The 20747-nt window shown below is 44.3% G+C and overlaps 1 long non-coding RNA gene across 1 annotated transcript; it reads left to right on the top strand.

Annotated features, from left to right (window-relative positions):
- The first annotated feature begins 4711 nt into the window (after nt 1–4711).
- On the top strand, nt 4712–18042 carry LOC110505707 (uncharacterized). The gene is made up of 4 exons (XR_016492019.1): nt 4712–4805; nt 5149–5218; nt 11296–11451; nt 17856–18042. It is a non-coding gene; the product is annotated as an uncharacterized LOC110505707 (long non-coding RNA).
- The last annotated feature ends 2705 nt before the right edge of the window (nt 18043–20747 follow it).

Here is a 20747-nt window from a genome sequence, read left to right as displayed (position 1 = left end):
CATGTCGAGCAGCAGACAATTCCTGCTCGTGTCTGCCTAGCATCGCTCCCTGGATCTCGACGGCTGAGTGGAGAGGATCCGAAGTCGCTGGGTCCATTCTTGGTCGGATTCTTCTGTTACGGTGCGTGAATGAGGACCCAAAAGCGAATTAACGTAAACAGAGCTTCTTTAATGACAAAACATAGGTAGGCTCAGATGGACCGGCAGATTCCGACAGGACAGGACAAGGTTGCAGCAAACATGACGATAGTCTGGTTCAGGCATGAACAACACAAACAAGAATCCGACAAAGACAGAAACAAAAACAGAGAGAGATATAGAGGACTAATCAAAGGGAAAAAGGGAACAGGTGGGAAAAGGGGTGACGAGGTAGTTAGGAGGAGACAAGGAACAGCTGGGGGAAAGAGGGGGAGAAAAGGTAACCTAATAACGACCAGCAGAGGGAGACAGGGTGAAGGGAAAGGACAGAAACAAGACACAACATGACAATACATGACACATATACCCACCACACATCTTAGTATCTACTAGTGGTCTATTGGGTAGTATACACTATTCTTGAGAATGAATTCAACCTCATTGTATTTATATTCTGCCGTTAGTTGCATGTCACATGATCACTAACGGACATAATCCTTTTGACATGTACATTTGGATAAGCACGCTTGCTTCATGTTGGTGCTAGCAAGCAGGCTAGGTAGTGCTATATATCAAATAAAATGTTATTGTCACATACACATGGTTAGCAGATGTTAATGCAAGGGTAGCAATGCTTGTGCTTCTAGTTCCGACCATACAGTAATATTTAACAAGTAATCAAACAATTTCACCACAACTACCTTATACACACAAGTATAAAGGAATGAATAAGAATATGTACATACAAATATATATGGATGAGCGATGGCCGAACGGCATAGGCAAGATGCGGTAGATGGTATAGAGTACAGTATATACATATGAGATGAGTAATGTAGGGTATGTAAACATTATATAAAGTGGCATTGTTTAAAGTGGCAAGTGATACATTTCTTACATCCAATTTTTAATTATTAAAGTGGCTAGAGATTTGAGTCAGTATGTTGGCAGCAGCAACTCAATGTTAGTGATGGCTGTTTAACAGTCTGATGGCCTTGAGATAGAAGCTGTTTTTCAGTCTCTCAGTCCCGCTTTGATGCGCTATGGAGATAGCGGGGTGAACAGGCAGTGGCTCGGGTGGTTGTTGTTCTTGATCTTTTTGGCCTTCCTGTGACATCGGGTGGTGTAGGTTGTCCCAGAGGGCAGGTAGTTTGCCCCCGGTGATGTGTTGTGCAAACCTCACTACCCTCTGGAGAGCTTTACGGTAGTGGGCGAGCAGTTGCCGTACCAGGCGGTGATACGCCCGACAGGATGCATCTCGATTGTGCATCTGTAAAAGTTTGAGTGTTTTTGGTGACAATACAAATTTCTTCAGCCTCATGAGGTTGACGAGGTGCTGTTGCGCCTTCTTCACCACACTGTCTGTGTGGGTGGACCATTTCAGTTTTTCCGTGATGTGTAAGCCAAGGAACTTAAAACTTTCCACCTTCTCCACTACTGTCCTGTTGATGTGGATAGGGGGGTGCTCCCTCTGCTGTTTCCTGAAGTCCACGATCATCTCTTTTGATTTGTTGGCATTGAGTGGGAGGTTATTTTCCTGACACCACACTCCGCGGGCCCTCACCTCCTCCCTGTAGGCCGTCTCGTCGTTGTTGGTAATCAAGCCTACCACTGTAGTGTCGTCTGCAAACTTCATGATTGAGTTGGACGCGTGCATGGCCACTCAGTCCTGGGTGAACAGGGAATACAGGAGAGGGCTGAGAACATACCCTTGTGGGGCCCCAGTGTTGAGGATCAGCGGGGTGGAGATGTTGTTTCCTACCCTCACCATTTAGGGGCAGCCCGTCAGGAAGTCCAGAACCCAGTTGCACAGGGCGGGGTCGAGACCCAGGGTCTCAAGCTTAATGATGAGTTTGGAGGGTACTATGGTGTTAAATGCTGAGCTGCAGTTGATGAACAGCATTCTTACATAGGTATTCCTTTTGTCCATATCCCAGTCCAGGGCAGTGTGCAGTGTGATTTTATTTTTTTACCAATGTTATTGTCCGACGCTATGCGGAACATATCCCAGTCCATTATAATCTGTGATTATAATCGAAGAGAATTCTCTTGGTAGATAATGCGGTCTGCATTTGATTGTAAGGAATTCTAGGTCAGATGAACAAAAGGACTTGAGTTCCTGTATGTTGTTATGAACACACCACGTCTCGTTAATCATAAGGCATACACCCCCGCCCTTCTTGCCAGAGAAATGTTTGTTTCTGTTTCCGTGATGCGTGAAGAACCAGGTGGCTGTACTGACTCTGATAACGTATCCCGAGTGAGCCATGTTTCCATGAAACAAAGACTGTTACAATCTCTGTCTTTCTGGAAGGCAGCCCTTGCTCGAATTTCGTCTTCCTTGTTGTCACGAGACTTGTTGTCACGAGACATTGGCGAGTAGTATGCTCAGGAGCGCTGCGCGATATGCCCGTCTACGGAGCATGACCCAAAGACCCCTTCTGCGGCGCCGTTGTTTTTGGTCGCCGGCTGGGATCCGATCCATTGTCCTGGGTGGTGGACCAAACAGAGGATCCGCTTCGGGAAAGTCGCATTCCTGGTCGACATGTTGGTGAGTTGACATTGCTCTTATATCCAATAGTTCCTCCCGGCTGTGTGTAATAAAACTTAAGATTTCCTGGGGTAACAGTGTAAGAAATAATACATTAAAAAAACGAAATACTGCATAGTTTCCTGAGAACGCGAAGCGAGGCGGCCATCTCTGTCGGCGCCGGAAGTGTATCAACAGCCATTCCAGTAGGGGCCGAAAACTATAGTGTGCTTCGATTTGGTCAATCACAACATGATGTCGCAGAGTATTGAATTAAGTTCAGCTTATTCCAACTTTGGTCCTTCCCTGTTCAAGTCCCTCACCCATGCTCGCATCGCCCAACGGTCCCCCCGCCCACTTTGCGTGCTTCATGAATGCACTTCCGTTGTTTTATCACCCCCAACGTTCTATGTGGATCTCTTGTGGAAACATAGCATAACAGATTCTGCTTTGCATTCCCCCCAAACTATATAACACTGGCTGACTGTAGATACCGCGAGATTATATACACGGAGTGTGTAAAACCCCTTCCTAATATTGAGTTGCACCCCCGTTTGCCTTCAGAAAAGCCTCAATTCGTCGGGGCATAGACTACAAGGTGTTATAAGCATTCCACAGGGGTGCTGGCCCATGCTACCCGCAGATGTGTCAAGTTGGCTGGATGTCCTTTTGGGAGGTGAACCATTCTTGATATCAACGGGAAACTGTTAAGTGTGAAAAACCCAGCTGTTTTGCTGGCACCTACTACCGTAACCTGTTCAAAGGCACTTTGACAACAATATTTTGTTTTGCACATTCACCCTCTGAATGGCACACACATACAATCCATGTCTCAAGGCTTGAAAATCCTTCATAAAAAATGGTCTCCTCCCCTTCATCTACGCTGATTTGAAGTGGATTTAACAGGTGACATCAATAAGGGATCATAGCTTTCACCTGGTCAGTCTGTCAGGGTAGGTGTTCCTAATGTTTTGTACAGTCGGTGTAAGTAGTTCTTAAAAAATGCTTTAAAAATTAAATGAATGAGGACTAAAATCAATAGCTTCAAAATATTAAACCTTTAAAATTAACAATCATGTCATATTTTTGTTGAATACACTTTTTATCTACTATCCTATTCCTGCTGGAAATTAAGAGGTACAATTTTTGCCTTTGTGCAATCTTTACCATAGTGTACTACAATAACCGTTTGTTGTCGCTCTCCTATTCCCCAGGCCTTGACCAGGACGTTCAGAGTGTGGCTGAACCCTAACCAGGACATGATTGACAGCATCCAGAACGGCACTGAGGGACCCCTATGAGTCCTTCAACATCATCATGAGACGCAAACCCAAGGAGAACAACTTCAAGGCTAGTATTCCTGCACATTAAACATGACCCAGTTTGGTATTTACACTCCCTCTCGCTATATCCCTACCTCCATCCCTTCTTCCTTTTCATACTACCTCTCACCTTCCACCTATCCTTTGCTTCCTGCCTCTTTCCTTCCCTCATTCCTCCCTTTATTTGAGCACAGCCCCCAGGCTTCGATCAATCACTGACTGGTCCCGCTGGGTCTGGGAGCTGAGAGCCTTGGGGTGATCCAGGATTACCACCAGCTCAAGGCCCCTGATCCCCCCCCCACTGACCCCAGACAGAGGCCCTTGTAGCTGAGTGTGACCTTCCCTTCGTCTCTCTAGGCATCCATCTCTGGAGTCATGCTTGTAGTACGATGCACATTATGTTAGATCTGGTTGCGCTACCAGAGGAGGCTGCTGCTGGCAGAAATGGCTAAGAGCGCCAGTTATCGTGGAAATTTAAATGTAGCCACTAACTATCTTGGTTTTATTTTTTGTTTCTCAAGTGTTTTAACCCCTTTAAAGAGCTTGAAAGAATGTGTGTTTTACATGTTGAGTGTAATTTCAAACCCTTGCCGTCGATTTCATGTGCAAACAAGCTAGGTCTGCACAATTTATTGAATGTACATTGGAATTGCGTTGAGTGTACAAAACATATACATTGAGTGTACAAAACATTAGGAACACTCTTTTTTTTTGCTTTCAGAACAGCCTCAATTCATCAGGGCGTGGACTCTACAAGTTCCACAAGGCTGACTCCAATGCTTCCCACAGTTGTCATGTTGGCTGCATGTCCCTTGGTTGGTGGACCATTCTTGATACACACGGGAAACTGTTGAGAACGGAAAACCCCCCGCAGCATTCTTGACACATTCAAACCAGTGCACCTGGCACCTACTACCATACCCCGTTCAAAGGCACTTCAATCTTTTGTTTTGCCCATTCACCCTCTGAATGGCACACACACACAATCCATGTCTCAATTGTCTCAAGGCTTAAAAATCCTATATATATGCAAATTGATACTTGGGGTCAAAGTATCGAAATATTGTTGAAAACAGCTCTTGTTTTGCTTCTCAAGCTTTCAACATGCTCCTTAAAATTCTCTAACCATGAGTGATAACTGTGTGTGTTTTTGAACAGAAATACCATCCAGTTTACACCAACTCAGATTGAAGCCATCCATGCTGGGATGCAGCCTGAACCCACTATGGTAAGAACATTTACTGTCTTATGTTTACCTCTTGTCTGCTACTTACATTTTTATACTAATACAATAAACTGAACTCATACTGGCCATAGAACCATTGACAATATTGATTTTCATAATTTAAGATGTGGTCAAGATCAAACATCTTGTCTGGTAAAAAAAAACATTTAAATGTTTTTTGACCACTTATATCTAGCCACTTGAGTAAACCAAGACAATAGACAGACAGCATTAAAAGTTTGAGCCACAGCTGAAGTCTCCTATCCATTGGCTTGTTAGTTATACTGTGCTTTTCAATCACTCATAGCCCAGAGTGGGTTGTTGGCTACCTATGACAGGTGTATTATTGGCCCTGGCTTCTTGAAGAGCTGAGGATTTGTAACTACTCTTTCTGACGCAGGGGACTGGCTAGGACCTTCCCTCAGACACTAGTAATGTGGAGTTATTTAGCGTTCCATTCCTCCTCACTCCTGCAGATCTCAGTCAGGCCCTCTTAGTGAATTACTGCCCTGAAAGAACCTCCACTAAATTAAAAGGTGACGATGGAGCGCACACACAGCTGCCTCGAAAACATACACACACACACACACACACACACACACACACACACAACTGCCTCGCAAACACTCAGCCTCTCATCCACAGAAACACACACATTCACTAACACACACACACAGCTACCTTGCTTTGATGAAGCTCATTCCTGGCCTGGTGACTCGTAGCTGGCAGAGGGATCTGTCTGTTATTTATTGGGTGACTGCTGGGGAGTAAATATGGCAGCATGGCTATCAGCACAGTCGTAAAACAACTCTACACACACACACACAAACCGCTCACTGGCATGTGTCGGGACAATCGTTAGCAGCCAAGGCAGCCTCCCAGTCCCAGGCTTCTCCTATCGTCTTGAGCTGTTTATATGTGTTATTCTGTGTTTGGGTCTGTAGTGTATAAAGTGGACTGGCTTTTGAGACTTACCTGAGGTGTGACGTGGCTAAATGAATATACCATCAAGTAAACTCCATTCCAAGTTTTAGCCTACACTAGTCTGTGAGCAACTTCTGCCCTGGAAAAGCACTGATGAAAATGGAAATAAAAATAGTTTGAGTCTTTCCAACTTGTGTAGTGGTGTTTTTTCTAGACAAGACCCAATGACCCCTACAGCCTTAACTAGACCCAATGACCCCTACAGCCTTAACTAGACCCAATGACTCCCATAGCCTTAACTAGACCCAATGACCCCTCAGCCTTAACTAGACCCAATGACCCCTCAGCCTTAACTAGACCCAATGACCCCTCAGCCTTAACTAGACCCAATGACCCCTCAGCCTTAACTAGACCCAATGACTACTACAAACTTAACTAGACCCAATGACCCCTCAGCCTTAACTAGACCCAATGACCCCTCAGCCTTAACTAGACCCAATGACCCCTCAGCCTTAACTAGACCCAATGACCCCTCAGCCTTAACTAGACCCAATGACTACTACAAACTTAACTAGACCCAATGACCCCTCAGCCTTAACTAGACCCAATGACTCCCATAGCTTTAACTAGACCCAATGACCCCTCAGCCTTAACTAGACCCAATGACCCCTCAGCCTTAACTAGACCCAATGACTACTACAAACTTAACTAGACCCAATGACCCCTACAGCCTTAACTAGACCCAATGACCCCTACAGCCTTAACTAGACCCAATGACCCCTACAGCCTTAAATAGACCCAATGACCCCTACAGCCTTAACTAGACCCAATGACCCCTACAGCCTTAACTAGACCCAATGACTACTACAAACTTAACTAGACCCAATGACCCCTACAGCCTTAACTAGACCCAATGACCCCTACAGCCTTAACTAGACCCAATGACCCCTACAGCCTTAACTAGACCCAATGACCCAGACAGCCTTAACTAGACCCAATGACCCAGACAGCCATAACTAGACCCAATTACCTCTACAGCCTTAACTAGACCCTATGACCTCTACAGCCTTAACTAGACCCAATGACCCCTAAAGCCTTAACTAGACCCAATGACCCCTAGAGCCTTAACTAGACCCAATGACCCCTAGAGCCTTAACTAGACCCAATGACCCCTAGAGCCTTAACTAGACCCAATGACCTCTACAGCCTTAACTAGACCCAATGACCTCTACAGCCTTAACTAGACCCTTTGACCTCTACAGCCTTAACTAGACCCAATGACCTCTACAGCCTTAACTAGACCCAATGACCTCTACAGCCTTAACTAGACCCAATGACACTGACAGCCTTAACTAGACCCAATGACACCGACAGCCTTAACTAGACCCAATGACACCGACAGCCTTAACTAGACCCAATGACACCGACAGCCTTAACTAGACCCAATGACCCCGACAGCCTTAACTAGACCCAATGACCCCGACAGCCTTAACTAGACCCAATGAACCCTACAGCCTTAACTAGACCCAATGAACCCTACAGCCTTAACTAGACCCAATGAATCCTACAGCCTTAACTAGACCCAATGAACTCTACAGCCTTAACTAGACCCAATGACCCCTACAGCCTTAATTGCTGGTGACACTGTCTGTGATTTATTTAGAATTCAAGTCACACTTAACCAGCATGGCTACCACAGCATTCTCAGCAATACACCATCCCATCTGGTTTGCGCTTAGTGGAACTATCATTTGTTTTGACCCAACACACCTCCAGGCTGTGTAACGCTATTTGACAAAGAAGGAGTATGCTTTATCAGATGATCTGGCCTCTACAATCACCCAATCTCAACCCAATTGAGATGGTTTGGGATGAGTTGGACCGCAGAGTGAAGGAAAAGCAGCCAACAAGTGCTCAGCATATGTGGGAACTCCTTCATGGCTGTTGGAAAAGCATTCCAGGAGAAGCTGGTTGAGAGAATACCAAGAGTGCAAAGTTGTCATTAAGGCAAAGGGTGGCTACTTTGAAAAATCTAAAATATATTCTTACACTTTTTTGGTTTCTACATTATTCCATGTTTTATTTCATAGTTCTGATGTCTTGTAGAAAATAGTAAAACAAAGAAAAACCCTTGAATGACTAGGTATGTCCGAAACCTTTGACTGGAACTGTATATACAAAGGTATGTGGACACCCCTTCAAATTAGTGGGTTCGGCTATTTCAGCCACTCCCGTCGCTGACAGGTGTATAACTCCGTAGCCAAACATTGGCAGTAGAATGGCCTTACTGAAGATCTCAATGACTTTCATTGTGGCACCGTAATAGGATACCACCTTTCCAACAAGCCAGTGCGTCAAATTTCTGCCTCGCTAGAGCTGCCACGGTCAACTGTAAGTGATGATATTGTGAAGTGAAAATGTCTAGGAGCAACGACGGCTCAGCCGGGAAGTGGTAGCAAGCTCACAGAATGGGACCGCCGGGTGCTGATGCACGTAGCACAAATATTGTCCTTGGTTGCAACACTCACTACCGAGTTCCAAAATGGCTCTGGAAGCAACGTCAGCACAAGAACTGTACGTTGGGAGCTTCATGAAATGGGTTTCCATGGCCAAGCAGCTGCACACAAGCCTAAGATCGCCATGCGCAATGACAGGCGTCGGCTGGAGTGGTATGAAGCTCGCCACCAGTGGAAACACGTTCTCTGGAGTGATGAATCATTTTTCACCATTTGGTAGTCCGACGGACGAATCTGGGTTTGGCAGATGCCAGGATAACACTACCTGCCCCAATGCATAGTGCCAACTGTAAAGTTTGGTGGATGAGTAATAATGGTCTGGTGCTGTTTTTCATGGTTCGGGCTAGGCCCCTTAGTTCCAGTGAAGGGAAATCTTTGAATTGGAACGCCGACTGCAAGCCAGCCATAATCACCCAACATCTTTGCCCGATCTCACTAATGCTGTTGGTGCTGAGTGGATGCAAGTCCCCGCAACAAAGTTCCAACATCTAGTGGTAAGCCTTTCCAGAGGAGTGGAGGCTGTTATAGCAGCAAAGGGGGACTAACTCAAAATTTTATTGCCCATGATTTTGGAATGATATGTTCAAAATATGTAGAGTTATATAATTTAACTTGTGCTATTTTTTTCATGACTTTATGAACCACCTCAAATGTGTTATTTATTATTGTCAGTCTGCGTTAAAGACCAAAATAGACCCCTTGGTCTAAAATAGTTCCAACTTCATTAAATATTTATTCAGTGCTCATGCAGCAGCCATTTCACTAGCTCTGATCTTGCTGTCAGAATAACTAACTATAGCTTTGAGACCCAGGCTATATAAGTCTGCAGATCCGTATTCTTTAGCCACTGGTAACCATCTTAGCTCAAAGAATGTCAATGGAAACCACAACAAATAGGCCTAGTGATACAAAATATACAGTACATGGGTAGATTCAGTTGTGTTGATTAAATCGGCAGATATTGCTGTAAAAACCTTGATTCTGGCCCTACCTACCCTTAGCTCACTGAAGGATTCAGATATGGTAATCTTCTGTTTAAAAACAGACCAGTTTTCTCCTGTTTCGTGCCGACTGAACACAAGCCCTTGTTGCGTAGAGCAGAGCCAGTGAGAATGGCGTGAGTTTGAAGTATGAGGAGTGGATGTGACGGCTCTGGAATAGCACAACTGCATTCTGCAGATCAGCTAAAGCTAGCTACAGTACCAGGACGAGAGGCTGTCTACAACATGCACGCTGACTGAATCAACATTCACCCCTTTCTTCTTTCCTTCCGGTCCATCGACGAGGAAGGAGAAACCTGGAGAAACTAATTAACACTGTACTGTATAGGCAATAGGATGAACAATTATAATATTTTCTCAATGGTCAACCAAGGGTAGTTTACAGTGACATTAATATACATTAGATTGCCTTTTAATAAATAAATAAAAAATTATATAAACCTCCCCCTTAATTTGATATTGAAATACTGTGTATATGAAGGACAGAGGTATATAGAGTGCTTTTGTGGAAGTTGAAAGCACTTTATGACTAAATGGGTCAGTTCTGTCTCTGTCTCTTTGGCAGTCTCCTGGGGCGGGAGAGCAGAGGGCTGCTTTTGTGACGAGGGAAACAAGTTCACCACTTTTTTAATTTGATCGTCATCAACAGGTGTAGTTCTGTTTACGAATCATCTGCTGTGAGGCTTAGCAAGAGATCTATTTAAGAGTTAAAGTTTCACTCTGACACACAGCACAACAGTGTCTGGGTGACATGGATGATAGCATGGCCAGGCGCCACTGCCACCCACAAATCGTCTTTCTGGTTTGTTGTGGTGGCACACTGGGATGCCTGACTAGACAAAAGATGGCTCGGTTTTCTGTATTTTTGTCTCTTTTTTTTGAAAAGCAAACTATTGTGTTTATTTTACACTCTTTGTTTGACAATGTAATTTGTGAGCTTTGTATTTATTCAATATCAAACATTGTAACAAGTGTAGGTAACTTATGTCTTGTTTAAAAATATGGAAATTAAATATTTTTTTTGTATGTGAATATTTTAAGCCATTGAAACTGACAACTTTATATTGACCAATGCAGCTCCAATTCCTGTTATACCTTGTCAATGTTATTACATGTATTAGAGAAGACTGCAATTTGGTCCTTCTGGCTATTAGCTTCCATCGTCTCAGCAACCAAAACTATTAATAGCCAGCTTTGAGTTTGGGTTCTTAAACTTTAGATTTGATTATTCACTTCAAGCCTACTGGCTTGTTGCTTGCAGCTGATACTGATTTGTGCATGAAGGGTTTGAAACTGTTTTCCCTAGGCTGTGATGTCACAGGTTTAGGCTTCAGTTATCCTCACAACATTAACATTTCCCCTCAGAATGACTTGATATGACCCTCAGATTACGACACTGATCTTATCTGGCTATGGACAGGCAGGCAATGTTCAGGGAAGGTTGAGGTTATTATCATCGTAGGAATATGGCGTAACAGTGTTTTGTATAGGGTGGTTGTTACTAGTTTGATACTGTACCAGGCCTCCAGGTACGATGAGAGAATGGTTGGTTGTTGGAATGAGTTCCAGGAATATAACCGCTCTTCTATGGTCCAATTCAACTGACTGAAATGGACATGATACTGTTTTCTTTCTCAAGGTAAACTATGGATGGATGTGGTATATGTTGTGTTCTGGTATGGGCGTGTGAATGACGTACTGGCCAGGAGGCTGGAGCTGCTCAGAGAGGTGGGCAGTCTGCAAGAGAGTCTGGACCTACACCTGTGAGACCGACAGACACTTCTACCTCTATCAGGTCAGTACAGGAGGGGGGTGTGTTTGGGGATAATGGATGTGAATGTGTGTGACATTAGACTAAAGGTAAGGCATTTTCCAGATGAATTAGTCATTTCTGATATCCCGACCTGCAAAAGTTGGTCGGTCACTAAAATAAAAATGAAAGGGGGTGAGATGCTGCCGATCTCATCCCAGTGCAATAAGTGTCAGTATCTTCCTTCCGCTTCAAATCCGCTTCGACAGCAAATACCAACATATTATACCATATCCTCCACTTATTTCTGTCACCTAATTACCCCCAAAAATGCCACAGCAGACAGTTCTGGATCAAGTAAAATCTTATTGGTCACATACACATGGTTAGCAGATGTTAATGCTAGTGTAGTGAAATGCTTGTGCTTCTAGTTCCGACCATGCAGTAATATCTAACAAGTAATCTAACAATTTCACAACAACTACCTTTTACACACAAGTGTAAAGGAAAAAGGAATGAATAAGAATATGTACATATAAATATATGGATGCGCGATGGCCGTGCGGCATAGGCAAGATGCAGTAGATGGTATAGAGTACAGTATATACATATGAGATGAGTAATGTAGGGTATGTAAACATGATATAAAGTGGCATTGTCTAAAGTGACTAGTGAGAGCTAGTGGCTAGAGATTTGAGTCAGTATGTTGGCAGCAGCCACTCAATTTTAGTGATGGCTGTTTAACAGTCTGATGGCCTTGAGATAGAAGGTGTTTTTCAGTCTCTCGGTCCCAGCTTTGATGCACCTGTACTGACCTCGCCTTCTGGATGATAGCGGGGTGAACAGGCAGTGGCTCAAGGTTGTTGATGACCGTGATGATCTTTTTGGCCTTCCTGTGACATCGGGTGGTGTAGGTGGCCTGGAGGGCAGGTAGTTTGCCCCCGGTGATGCGTTGTGCAGACCTCACTACCCTCTGGAGAGCCTTACGGTTGTGGGCGGAGCAGTTGCCGTACCAGGCGGTGATACAGCCCGACAGGATGCATCTCGATTGTGGCAGCATGCATCAGCAGAAAGGCCCAGAATAGACAACAGAGCCTTTTTAACAAAGAGGAGACAACCCAAGGCAACTGTCATCTTAAGAGGACCTGAGAGAGCTCATAAAATAGCCCAGATCTAAAATCAAGAAGAGTGGAGTGCATATCTCACTGAGGCGGCATCCTGTCAGTAAGAGGAGACTGGAAGACACAGCAGGGAGGCTGGCAGTAGGGTGTAGAGGGGATACAGAAGAGGGAAGCTGGCAGTGGGGTGTAGAGGGGAGAGTAGGGTTGAATATTGTATTTGACAAATGTTCAGTTTAAAACATATAAATATGTCTGTATTTGGTAAGAGCTTTGATCGTCATTAAAATTCAAGCCTGATGCTACCTGAGCCTGATGACCTATACATTAAATACATTTTATGAGCCCTCATTAAAGACCTTTAATGAGCCCGAGCCCAAGCCCAAAAGAGCCCAAATGATTGCGCCGTTATCCAATACATAGCCTATCATATATAAGCTACCGCACATTACACAGGACAGAAAACATAAAAGCCCATAGATGTAGCTATGCTCTCTTGGGTAAATAAATTCAACTAGATCCAGTAGGCTAATCTTTTTGTATGGACTGTATTACTGTCCTTTATTGTATTATACTGTATTATATGGACTGGAATTACACACCTCATTCAAACCATTAAGCTGGGAAAGAACGTGATGCTAGAGCAGGACATGCGGCCTACAAAGTTACAATTATAGACTTGCGAATTTGATTTTAAATGAAATAAGTTTAGTTGTCCTCATGTTCATCATTGTAATGACATGCTTGAATAATATAGGGCTAGAATAAGATGCAGAAGGCTGTCATTTCTCTTCACGGATATTGAATGGTTATGAACAAATAACTGCTATAGCCTACCGCCATCGAGTTCTCTTTCAATTGTGAGTTCAATTGGCTGCTGTATTTAACATGCTGTATTTAACATGCTGTATTTAACATGCTGCATTTAACATGCTGCAAACAAGAGCTTGCATCCCTCTTCGAATGATCTATTAGTATAAGAAACAACAAAAATGTAGAGCATGCTATTCTAGTATTTCTTTTCATGGGACTACACGAGCTAAGGAAAGATATTTAAGGAGAGAGGCCAGCGGAGCGCAAGTGTGTATTGCGCAAGAGACAGAGGCTAAATATAAGACTAATACTGCATTGAATGTATTACCTGAAAGAGGTTGGCTAGGACATCTATATACACATCAGTGTACAAAACATTAAGGAAACCTGCTCTTTCCATGACATAGACTGACAAGGTGAATCCAGGTGAAAGCAATGATCCCTTATTGTGTCACTTGTTAAATTCATTTCAATCAATGTATATGAAGGGGAGGAGACAGGTTAAATAAGGATTTTTAAGCCTTGAGACATGGATTTTGTATGTATGCCATTCTCAGGGTGAATGAGCAAGACAAGATTTAAGTGCCTTTGAACGGGGTATGGTAGTAGGTGTCAAGAATTGCACCGCTGTTGGGTTTTTCATGCTCAACAGTTTCCCCTGTGTATCAAGAATGTTCCACAACCCAAAGGACATCCAGGCAACTTGACACAACTGTGGGAAGCATTGGAGTCAATATGGGCCAGCATCCCTGTGGAACGCTTTTGACACCTTGTAGAGTCCATGTCCTGTCGAATTGAGGCTGTTCTGAGGGCAAAAGGAGGAGGGGTATAACTCAATATTAGGAAGGTGTTCTTAATGTGCTCTGTGTGTGTGTGTGTGTGTGTGTGTGTGTGTGTGTGTGTGTGTGCGCATATACAGTGGGGAGAACAAGTATTTGATACAATGCTGATTTTGCAGGTTTTCCTACTTACAAAGCATGTCGAGTAGCATGATTTTTAAGTAATTCATTTGCATTTTATTGCATGACATAAGTATTTGATCACCTACCAACCAGTAAGAATTCCGGCTCTCACAGCCCTCCTGTTCTCCACTCATTACCTGTATTAACTGCACCTGTTTGAACTCATTACCTGTATAAAAGACACCTGTCCACACACTCAATCAAACAGACTCCAACCGCTCCACAAGGGCCAAGACCAGACAGCTGTAAGGACATCAGGGATAAAATTGTAGACCTGCACAAGGCTGTGATGGGCTACAGGACAATAGGCAAGCAGCTTGGTGAGAAGGCAATTATTAGAAAATGGAAGAAGTTCAAGATGACGGTCAATCACCCTCGATCTGGGGCTCCATGCAAGATCTCACCTCGTGGGGCATCAATGATCATGAGGAAGGTGAGGGATCAGCCCAGAACTACACGGCAGGACCTGGTCAATGACCTGAAGAGAGCTGGGACCACAGTCTCAAAGAAAACCATTAGTAACACACCACTCCGTCATGGATTAAAATCCTGCAGTACATGCAAGGTCCCCCTGCTCAAGCCAGCGCATGTCCAGGCCCGTCTGAAGTTTGCCAATGACCATCTGGATGATCCAGAGGAGGAATGGGAGAAGGTCATGTGGTCTGATGAGGCAAAATTCGAGCTTTTTGGTCTAAACTCCACTCGCCGTGTTTGGAGGAAGAAGAATGATGAGTACAACCCCAAGAACACTATCCCACCCGTGAAGCATGGAGGTGGAAACCTCATTCTTTGGGGATGCTTTTCTGCAAAGGGGACGACTGCACCGTATTGAGGGGAGGATGGATGGGGCCATGTATCGCGAGATCTTGGCCAACAACCTCCTTCCCTCAGTAAGAGCATTGAAGATGGGTCGTGGCTGGGTCTTCCAGCATGACAACGACCCGAAACACACAGCCAGGGCAACTAAGGAGTGGCTCCGTAAGAAGCATCTCAAGGTCCTGGAGTGGCCTAGCCAGTCTCCAGACCTGAACCCAATAAAAAAAATCTTTGGAGGGAGCTGAAAGTCCGTATTTCCCAGCGAGTCCGTATTTCCCATCGGCAGTGTATCAAATACTTGTTCTCCCCACTGTGTGTGTGTGTGTGTGTATATGTGTGTGTGTGTGTGTCACCTTCTGACCTTAGTTATTTTGTTATGTCTTTGTGTTAGTATGCTCAGGGCGTGAGTTGGGTGGGTTGTCTATGTTCCTTTTTCTATGTGGTGTTTTTGTGTTTGGCCTGTTATGGTTCTCAATCAGAGGCAGGTGTCGTTAGTTAGTTGATTGAGAATCATACTTAGGTAGCCTTTTCCCACCTGTGTGGTGTGGGTGATTATACTTTCTGTTTAATGTGTTTTGCACCTGACGGAGCTGTTTCGGTTGTGCTTTTTTGTTTCTTTGTTTGATGTTGTTCAGTTTAAATAAATAACACGAACAAGTACCACGCTACGCTTTGGTCCTCACCTTCTTCCACCGACGACCGTTACTGTGTGTGTGTGTGTATATATATATATATATATGTGTGTGTGTTTATATATATTTATATGTGTGTGTGTATATACAGTTGAAGTCAGAAGTTTACATACACCTTAGCCAAATACATTTAAACACAGTTTTTCACAATCCTGACATTTAATCCTAGTAAAAACTCCCTGTCTTAGGTCAGTTGGGATCACCACTTTATTTAGAATGTGAAATGTCAGAATAATAGTAGAGAGAATGATTTATTTCTGCTTTTATTTCTTTCATCACATTCCCAGGCGGTCAGAAGTTTACATACACTCAATTAGTATTTGGTAGCACTGCCTTTAAATTGTTTAACTTGGGTCAAACGTTGCAGGTAGCCTTCCACAAGCTTCCAACAATAAGTTGTGTGAATTTTAGCCCATTCCTCCTGACAAAGCTGGTGCAACTGAGTCAGGTTTGTAGGCCTCCTTGCTCGCACACACTTTTTCAGTTCTGCCCACAAATTTTCTATAGGATTGAGGTCAGGGCTTGTGATGGCTACTCCAATACCTTGACTTTGTTGTCCTTAAGCCATTTTGCCACAACTTTGGAAGTATGGTTGGGGTCACTGTCCATTTGGAAGACCCATTTGCGACAAAGCTTTAACTTCCTGACTGATGTCTTGAAATGTTGCTTCAATATATCCACAACATTTCCCTTCCTCATGACGCCATCCATTTTGTGACGTGCACCAGTACCTCCTGCAGCAAAGCAACCCCACAACATGATGCTGCCACCCCCCCCTTTTTCCTCCAAACATAACAATGGTCATTATGGCCGAACAGTTTCATCAGACCAGAGGACATTTCTCCAAAAAGTGCAATCTTTGTCCCCATGTGCAAACCGTAGTCTGGCTTTTTTATGGCCGTTTACCCACACCACACAGGTGGCTTCTTCTTTGTTGAGCGGCCTTTCGTGTTATGTCGCTATAGGACTCGTTTTACTGTGGAAATAGATCGTTTTGTTCCTGTTTCCTCCAGCATCTTCACAAGGTTCTTTGCTGTTGTTCTGGGATTGATTTGCACTTTTCGCACCTAAGTACGTTCATCTCTACGAGACAGTACGCGTCTCCTTCCTGAGCGGTATGACGGCTACATGGTCCCATGGTGTTTATACTTGCCAAAACTAAGGTTGGTTAACAAGACATTTGTGGAATGGTTGAAAAACAAGTTTTAATGACTCCAACCTAAGTTTATGTAAACTTCCGATTTCAACTGTATGTGTGTGTGTATACTGAACCAAAATATCAACACTTTACAAATATCTTTGTTTAGCCAACTTGGATCTATTTGCTAGTTTACAAGGTAGAACAGTTGATTTGTCAGAACAGCATTTTTATTTATTATTTTACCAGGTATGTTGACTAAGAACAGCTTCTCATTTGCAGCAACAACCTGGAGAATAGTTACAGGGGAGAGGAGGGGGATGAATGAGCCAATTGTAAACTGGGGATTATTTGTTGACTGTTATGGTTTGAGGGCCAGAATGGGAATTTAGCCAGGACACTGGGGTTAACACCCCTACTCTTACAATAAGTGCCATCGGATCTTTAATGACCTCAGTCAGGACACCCATTTAATGTCCCATCTGAAAGACAGCACCCTACACAGGGTAGTGTCCCCAATCATTGCCATGGGGCATTGGGACATTTTTTTTAGACCAGAGGAAAGATTACCTCCTACTGGCCCTCCAACACCACTTCCAGCAGCATCTGGTCTCCCATCCAGGAACTGACCAGGACCAACCCTGCTTAGCTTCAGAAGCAAGCCAGCAGTGGTATGCCTGTCAACTTGTTCAGATGTTTAAATCAAGTTCAATATCTTATATAATTGTTTTATGCATTTGGAATATCGAGCTAAAACAAATTAATTAAATATATCATCCAGTCCTACTTTGTATGTGACGCAACTGTGTTTGTCTTTGAGTGAGAATGCACGTGTGCGGCATACAAAAAGAGCCAGACCTGTAACATCCAGGGGGGCTGTCTGCTGCTGTCCTCTCTCTCCCTGCTGCAGGTGATGTCTCACTGGGAAGAGTACATTTCCAAGGTCAGGTCTAAGCAGGGTGAAGGCCGAAGCCATGGCCACACACTTCCCCTTCCACAAGTACTTCTCCAACGCCCCCAGCCCCATGATGAAGACATCATAGGACTTCGCTGAGGGTTGCTACCAACACATCAAGAAGAGATTTACCCAGCTGGAGGCAGGCCACACACACACACACATCACATGTTTACCTAGCTAAAGGGACACACACAACACACCATGAAGATCCTCACTCTGTCAGAGATAAACATCACAAACAAACAGGCTCTTGAACAAACACACACATACCATATTCATCCCAGTCAGAGGTAATTATGTCACACACACACACACACACCATGTCAGCAGTTCGGATGTTGCTCACAGGTCGTTAGCCATCTTTGTGTGTGTGGTGAAGTGGGAGTTGGAACGCTGAACACACGTGATTCTCTTTCCGCAACTGATGCCATGACAGGTCTGCCCAGGCTCACGTGATTGTTTAGATTCTGACTCTCTCTCCCACTCCTACTGGAGAAGTAGCCACTGTGACATCGCACTGCATCACATTTCAACTGTTTTTTTTTTTGTGTTTCTGTTGTGATATTAGGAGTTTGTAATATGATGGGGATATAGTGAGTTTCTTCCTTTTCATTCTTTTCCACCCTCTTTGTTAAATCTCTCTCTCTCTCACTCACTCATTCATTCCCTCTGTTTGAGTGTGTTCTGTGAGACATTGGTTGAAATTACATGGTGATTTGGTGACATGTCACCCCGTTCCCCCTCCCCCTCCTCCCCTGACCCCATTGGCAGTGACACAGGATCTGCTGTCTGTCTCCCCAGATGCGGATGGAAGGTTATAGGGCCTTTCACTCACCCTGCACTCCCTACACATACATACCCTACACATAATTTACCGGACATTTGTGAAATTTACCGGACCCATATGCATTGGGTACGTAACCTGATCTGGGTGTCCACCCACCGAGCTCAGAATGACAGAAATCACATTTAGATTATGCTAATTCATATTAAAAGAACATGCAAGTCGAGGATACAAGGATATGCGGTCCTTCTTACCAAATTCTGATGCCCACTTTGAAGAAGTTAGAATAACTGTCCACATGTACTTTTCCTCAGCCAATATGACTAGTAATGAACAGCAAAATCACTAGTCTGTCAATCTACTATCCCCCATAGGAGGAAAGTTTACCTATTCCATTAGTCAGGAAGTTGAGAAAGAAATAGCCTATTCCAAACAAACTCGGGGGAAGCTGTGGTACGTAGATCCCAAATTCATACAAGTAGTAGGCCTAGTCCACATAATAAAAAAAAAAAGAAGCTATGAGTCTGATGCAACAGAATAGAACGGTTTGCTGAAAATGTTGATAAACTATTATTTTTTCACATTATAAGTACTGCAATGTGCACAAGGTAGTAGGCTACGCGGGAATGTTCGTTCCATAATGCAATTGGCGGTGGTTTCATGTGACTATTAGAAAAATATCCATTTGAAATTTTGAAAGACCCGAGTGGCACAGCGGTCTAAGGCACTGCATCACAGTGCTTGAGACGTCACTACAGACCCAGGCTGTGTCACAAACGGCCGTGACCGTGAGTCGCATAGCGCGACGCACATTTGGCCCAGCATCGTCCGGATTAGTGGAGGGTTTTGCCGGGGGGCTTCAAATAAAATGATATTGGTCACATACACATTTTTAGCATATGTTATTGCGGGTGTAGTGAAATGCTTGTTGCTTAGGAGCTAGAAGCAGAGCTGCTGTATCTGTTGGCGACATCTTACATACTTGGCTCTTCACGCTCCATCGACTCCTTGTGGAAGGCAGTGTTTCCTCCGACACATTGGTGCCGCTGGCCTCCGGGTTAAGTGGGCGGGTGTTGCCTCCTGGGTGGCGCAGTGCCAGCTGTGCCATCAGAGTCTCTGGGTTCGCGCCCAGGCTCTGTCGTAACCGGCCGGGAGGTCGACCGGGAGGTCCGTGGGGCGACGCACAATTGGCCTAGCGTCGTCTGGGTTAGGGAGGGCTTGGCCAGTAGAGATGTAATTGTCTCATCGTGCACCAGCGACTCCTGTGGCGGGCCGGGCGCAGTGCGTGCTAACCAAGGTTGCCAGGTGCACGGTGTTTCCTCCGACACATTGTTGCGGCTGGCTTCCGGGTTGGATGCGCGCTGTGTTAAGAAGCAGTGCGGCTTGGTTGGGTTGTGTATCGGAGGACGCATGACTTTCAACCTTCGTCTCTCCTGAGCCCGTACGGGAGTTGTAGCGATGAGACAAGATAGTAGCTACTAAAAACAATTGGATACCATGAAATTGGGGAGAAAAAGGGGTCATATTCATAAAAAAAAAAATAAAAAAAAGTGGGCGGGTGTTAAGGAGCGCTGTTTGGCGGGTCATGTTTTGGAGAACGCATGACTCGACCTTCGCCTTGATGGGTACTGAGTTCTTAACTTGAAATATGAAATATCCTTATTCATCATATCAGAACTGAGGGTATTGAAATCTACTGAGTGAGAAAGTTTACATTCTGTCAGAACATGTTATTGTTAGATATCAGCTATTCTGTGGAGAGGAGAAGGGCCACAGTCTGGTTCAAGTTAATAGGACAGCCGTGAGTTGGGGAGGAGTAAGAGAAAGTGAGAAAGAACAGGCATCACTAAAGTACTGTCTAGAACAGAGATGTATTGGCTGTCCAGATGTGTAAGGAGGAGACTGAGCATTAGGAGGAAGGTATAAATATATGTGCTTGTGTAATTATGTCTTTGTCTTTGCAGCTGTTTGACCCCAGGTTGTCTGTGTGTGTGGACCATTTCAGTTTGTCAATGATGTGTACACCGAAGAACTAAAAACTTTCAACCTTCTCCACTACT

Source organism: Oncorhynchus mykiss, chromosome 25 (assembly GCF_057628025.1).
Source record: "Oncorhynchus mykiss isolate SJ-2025 chromosome 25, ASM5762802v1, whole genome shotgun sequence".
Classification (NCBI taxonomy): Eukaryota; Metazoa; Chordata; class Actinopteri; order Salmoniformes; family Salmonidae; genus Oncorhynchus; species Oncorhynchus mykiss.
Note: the sequence above shows the minus strand (reverse complement) of the source record. Positions and strands in the feature narration are given on the sequence as shown.